This window comes from Colius striatus, chromosome 1, assembly GCF_028858725.1.
Source record: "Colius striatus isolate bColStr4 chromosome 1, bColStr4.1.hap1, whole genome shotgun sequence".
In the NCBI taxonomy this organism is placed as follows: domain Eukaryota; kingdom Metazoa; phylum Chordata; class Aves; order Coliiformes; family Coliidae; genus Colius; species Colius striatus.
Window position 1 is genome coordinate 89264434 of NC_084759.1, and position 6000 is coordinate 89270433.

A 6000-nucleotide genomic window follows, 5' to 3' on the forward strand; every position below is an offset into this window, starting at 1 on the left:
AGCACGGTTTCCCCCCAAAAATAACTGGGACCGGAGCCATGGATGGGGCGAGTCTGGCCACATTCACCGTTTTCCGCATGAATTAATGTTTAATGTTTTTCATTTTGTGGCTTTTAGCACATTTCACTTCGGTGCCTCGGTGGGCTCAGGGGAGCTGGTGGGGGTGAGATGATTTTATATCTTTCTGTTTTTCCTTTGCTTTTCAGTCCACCGGCGTGGTGAAACTGGGTCAGTGGGTTTCCACTTTCTGTTTTCCCAGTGCTGGATTATGTGCCCGCATTTGCATTTAGTGCGGAAAGGTAAACATTTTTAATGTGTTTTAATTGAAAATAAAAGGAACCATCATTTTAATCACATTCCTTTCATGCAGTGGGTGGTATTACGTTCAAATTTAAATTTCAAACATAAGTCACACCGAGAGTTTCTCACGGATGGCTTCGGAGGGGAAGGGTTTTCTCTTTAATGGAAGTAACATTTTCCTTGTTAATAAGGGAGGATGCATTCCAGGTCGCCTCCAAAGCCTATTAGAGAGATCAGCCACCATGCTACATTATGTTCCTCCATTTTACATAAAGCTGTTCATGAATATATTCTTTTAATTAGAACTGCTCTTTACAGGGGGAAAAAATTTCATAAAATAGTTAGCTGACACTCAAATATTTCAATTCTGATGTGCCGTCGTGCTGTCTCGGAGGAGCTGTACTTCAGCTGCTTAACGTCCTTATAGGTGGAATGGATCTCCCCTGCCATATTTCATACTCTATAATGCATCAGACCATGAAGTTCCCATAACATATCATCTCTCCACCCTGAAACACGGGCTTGTGGAACAGCATGGGCGATGTGTTGGGTCTGAAGGAGCCTAGGAGGCACTCCACATGCAGCTCCCACGGAGCAGCAGTCCCACGCCCGTGCGGCAGTCGCTCTCTATCTGAATTGGTATTCGGTGACAATATTCTGGTTTCCAAAACTCTCATTTCAGCAAAAAGTGTTTCATTTTTTAAATTTTCTTTGCTGAAAGTTTGGAGCTGGGAAGGGAAGGGGAAAGGAAGGAAAGGAGAAGGAAGGAAAACGTGAAGCAAATTCTGAAAGGGTCGTCACAGGGCACACAATGCTGCTGTGCGTCACCAGCAAAGCTCTCAGCATTACCTGTTGTTCTTTGTATGTTCATGTGATCCCCTAAAATCCTTTCAAAATGTCTTTATGTAGCTGACAAACCATGCTCCATGGAAGACAGCTGGTGTACTCATAAAGCATACCTTTCAGTTTGGGCAGCTGTCATTAGAGAGCAAGGAAAGTGCTTTTTTCTTTGGAAAGTGAATCCAATGTATTTTATTAAGTCTGTGTGCCAATATGTCTCTCTCAGATTAGTGACTCAGCCTAAAATCATAGACTCATCGGATTGTTTAGATTGGAAGAGACCTTTAAGATCACCACATCCAATCATTAACCCTACACTGCCACGTCCACCATTAAACCATGTCCCTAAGTGCCACATCTACACATCTTTTGACTACCTCCAGGAACAGTGCCTCCACCACCTCCCCGGGCAGCCCGTGCCAGTGCTTGACAACCCTTGCTATGAAGAATTTTTTCCTAATCTCCAATCTAAACCACCCCTGGTGCAACTTGAGGCCATTTCCTCTTGTCCTGTCATTCGTTATTTGGGTGAAGAGACCAACTCCCACCATGCTACAACCTCCTCTCAGGTGACTGTAGAGAGCAAGGAGGTCTCCCCTCAGCCTACCTTTCTCCAGGCAGCCTAGCTGCAGCTTTGTGCAGAGCTACCGTAGGCCCCTTGCAACTAATGGCACGACTTCTCATTTGTGGTACTAACCATGTGAAGAGCCACTGTCTCTTTTCACTTTGTTTATCTTCCAGAATTGGTATCTCCTGTTTAGTTTGTGTGGGTCATTATATTGCAGGGCAATTGAAATGCTTTAATAGTCTTCTGATATTTGTAACAAACTGTTGCTCTGAGGTTTCAGGCAGTACAAGGAGAGGCCATGAAAAACACACAAGGGAAACAACAGCACTTTGTCAGGAATGTTAGTGAAGTGCATGGTATCACTAAAGAGTCCAATACATTTCCAGTAGAAAATCCCATGAATCATTCCTAACCTTCAGGTCAAACCTCTCTGCATAGGATTACCTTCTCTCCCCCAGTAAAGAAGCTGCAGGGAGCTGTGGAGGAGAGCATCTTTATTGTACACCAACAGCATGGTTGCAATGTGATGTTTTCTACCAGTCTTCAATCTTTTTTTTTCTCTTTTTTTTTTTTGCTTTCAAAAGTTAAAAAAAGAGAGAGCATATTCTACTTTAGAACATAATTGTTTCTTTCTGCTTTACCTTCTCTTTGGGGTTTCACTCACATGTTTATCTCTTTTATCCCTTGCTATATTCACTCAAGAAGACAGACTGAATGAAAACAAATTAATTTTAATGCCTTTTCTGGGAAAAAATAAAAGTACTACAGGAAAACTGGTTGCGGTGAAAGCTTTTTATTAAATGAAGATTGTTAATGGCAACAAAGGCAAGCAGTTGGCAGTAGTCAATTGACTGTATTCTGATCACAGAATCACAGAATCTCAGGGGCTGAAGGGACCTCGAAAGATCATCTATTCCAACCCCCTGATGGTACTCTATGTATGGACAATAGTGGTGAATGTACCTAAGACTGCATTATTTCAAAGAAAGAAGAAAGCAAGAGGGAACCTAAAGCTGGGGAAAGCATGGAAAATGCTGACTTTTGTGATAAAAAGACAGATATTTTAGTCTCCTTGTACTGAGATTGAGTTTTACTAGCAGACTCGAAATCAGGATATTCAAATAGTAAACAACTGAGCAACTCAAAACTCTCCAGAAAAGGCTTAACTTGTTTTTAAAATGCTGGGGTTTACATTGACCAAATGCCATTGGCTCCAGGCTCTTGTTGGTCCATTTGTCTGAGTGGAAGTCCAAGTCTTCCACTTCCAAGTTGTATCAGTTTAGAATAGGAAAGTTTGGAATGAAGAGACTAGGCAAGTTTGACTACAGTCAGCATAATTTAGTGTCATTTCACAGTTAAGCCATGTCACTGCTTCTGTTATCATCCTCTTTCCAGGACTGGTTTTATAGGCTGTGTTAAGGCTGGACTGTCCAAAATGAGATTGTTCCCAGGCTGCCTAGTGTAAAGTGAATTATGGCCCTATGTGGATCATCACGCAAACACACTAAAACTTGAACAAAAGTTGAACTCTGACATACACTTCATTAGGTACCAGAAATTAAGTATGGAAAATGTTGACCTATTAATACCTTCTTCCTTAGGCCCATCTTGGAAAAATATCAAACACTGTAACAATCATTGCAGAAATCCCATAGGGAATGGGATTAAAGGAATGAAATCACACACACACATACACAGAGAGAGAGACCAAGAGCCCTACTTGTATCTGCCTAGCTTGGGGCAGAGGAAAGGGCAAATCTTGACGTGGCTGTTCATTGAGGTGTAATGTGGGTCAGCTGATACCATAAATGAATAGTTCTTACAAATATTGATTCTTTCTGCTTTACCATGTCTTTTATTACCTCATTAATTTTATTTTTATCGCTCAATGAACTTGTAGTATATGAAGATACTTCCTCAGCGGCCAGAAAACAATACTCGGATTCTAATTTTTGGCTGTGGCTATGGAATGCTTTAGATAACCCACACAGAGAAAATCAGATATTTTTGTGGCCACAGGTCTGTGCTGGCCCATGTACCCCATGGGCACTTGGCACATTATTGCTGCAGCTGCCTGCTGCCCCAAGAAGACAATGTATTAAGCATGAATTTCCACAGTTCATGGCCTTTTTCTCCTGGCAATGCTGTCAGAGATAGGTGGACAGGAAAGCAGTTACATCCAGCCTGGTCTCACTGGAAGATGATCCTTAGCCAGAATGATCTTTCCATGGCTAATTGCTCCAATTCAGCGTCTCCCAATAAGGCATATGAGTCACCCTGCTGAGATCTGTCCTGCCCTTTGGAGAAACAAGGCGTTGGGCAGGGAGAAGGGTGGAACCTGTAATACCCACCGCAGTGCTGCCTCCATGGTGCAGCCTGAGTGCTGGAGACCGTGCAGCAGGCTGATTGTCCTCTCTTTCTGTCCCCATCCCATCTAACCGTCTCACACATTCATCAGCCTCTGGAAACTTAATGGAAGAAGTTTACTTTCTCACAGAACAAGCTTGATGAGCGTGTTTCACTTTGCCATGCATGTTCAAAGCATTTTGAAGTTCCTACTCATCCAATACCCATCTCTTTTACATTAGGTGTGAGTTTCTCAGAGATGTTTTCCCTGTCATTGAAGTCAGGGAGAATACGACGGGCCACTTTCCTAAGTCCCCCACACTTCTGAAAGTACAAGGAAAAGAAATATTCTGGGCCTAGTAGGTACCTTTGAGTTGCCACCACTGCATATATTCAGTGAGATCTGCAGTACTGAGTAGCTGTTCAGTTCTTCTTCACCCTCCTTACATGGGCTGATTTGAGATGCAGCCACGGTAGTAAAACAAACCTAACAGAAAAGCCTCTAATTTAATTCAGAAGCAGAATGCAGATGATGGTGGGGGTTTTTTGCAATTAACCCATAGATACAGGTTTAATACAGCACGCAGTAGCTTCTGGGAAGAACAGGAAAAAGCCATGGTAGGTAACACACCTAACAAATCCACATGAGGAAAGCAGGAATATGGCACTTGGCAGCAACAGAACCGTTTGTCAAAATGCAGTTATGACCTCCAAGTTACTTCCTCACCTGCACAAAGAGCGAAGCATGCTCTCCTCCCTCCACATAACATTTATTTCTGAGTGAAGACAGATCACCTGGGAGCACAAACCCCCCATGGCAGGGGAGCATGATGGCTTTCTAACAGGAGTGGCCTAGAAGCATAGCCACCTTCAGCCAGCCTCGTGAAAATGAGGGAAATGCCGCTATCACCTCATCTGTGGCATCCAGACACTTGATGACAGTGTCAGATACTGCAGAACGGTGGGTCATGCTCGTGGCCGCAGTAGAGAAGGGATGCAAGCTATTTCCTTCCTGACCATATTTGGTTTTTCTTCCTTTACTCCTGACCTGTCTGGGATGTCAATAGGACTGTGCCTATCCATATTGCAAACGTTTCCTGACTTTCCTCTTTTTGCTCTTGCACTGCCTGGCTAAAAAAAAAAAAACAAAACCAACCAAAAAACCAAGGGATTTGGTTCAGCAGATGTGTCTTCAAGCACACATATTTCCTCCTTTCCATAAGTGGTGTAACTTGCCTGTAGCCTGAACCTCCTTGCCTGCAGTCAAAGCTCTCCTATCCAGCCAACGGGCACCGCAAAGCACTCAAAACCCTCTGTTCTGGCTCTGTTCAGCTGGACTTACCAGTCTGCTTACTTTTGCCTAGGAAAATTCTATTGGCATTCCTCCAAGTCTTGCAAGTTGCCTTGAGGATATGCCATCAGTTGAGGCTGCATGACTGATCAATTCCTCCTTCTCCTCCCACCCTCCCTTTCCCGGCTTAATCTTTTCAGCTGGTGGATAAGACAACAACCACCAAAGAAAAAAAGCACCCAACCATTTTTAAAATTCCCATGGCAATAAATAGATAGATAGATTGAAGTCAATTACCAGAAACTACTATTGATCGAGGCTGGTTTAGAAGTGTACTTGTTTTCTGCAATCAAGCTTATAATACAATTTGCCCTGCATTCAGTGTCTATTTCAATTAAAATGAGAAGGGAGAAAATGCTGCTTATTTTAAATAAAAAGCTTTCAAGCTGCCCTTGCAGCCTGCTTTGAGGATCTAGGACAGATCAAAGCTGCTTTGAGAACTCATCCATTCTGCTTCAAATATGATAGCACGTTGTCCATACAAAAAAATTAAAGCATTGTAAGATATCAAAGCAGCCAAGTTTGGGTTTCCAAGCAGTGGTCTCAAAACTGGTGAAGCCTGCTTGAATAATAACAGAACAGGAGTGACAGTAAT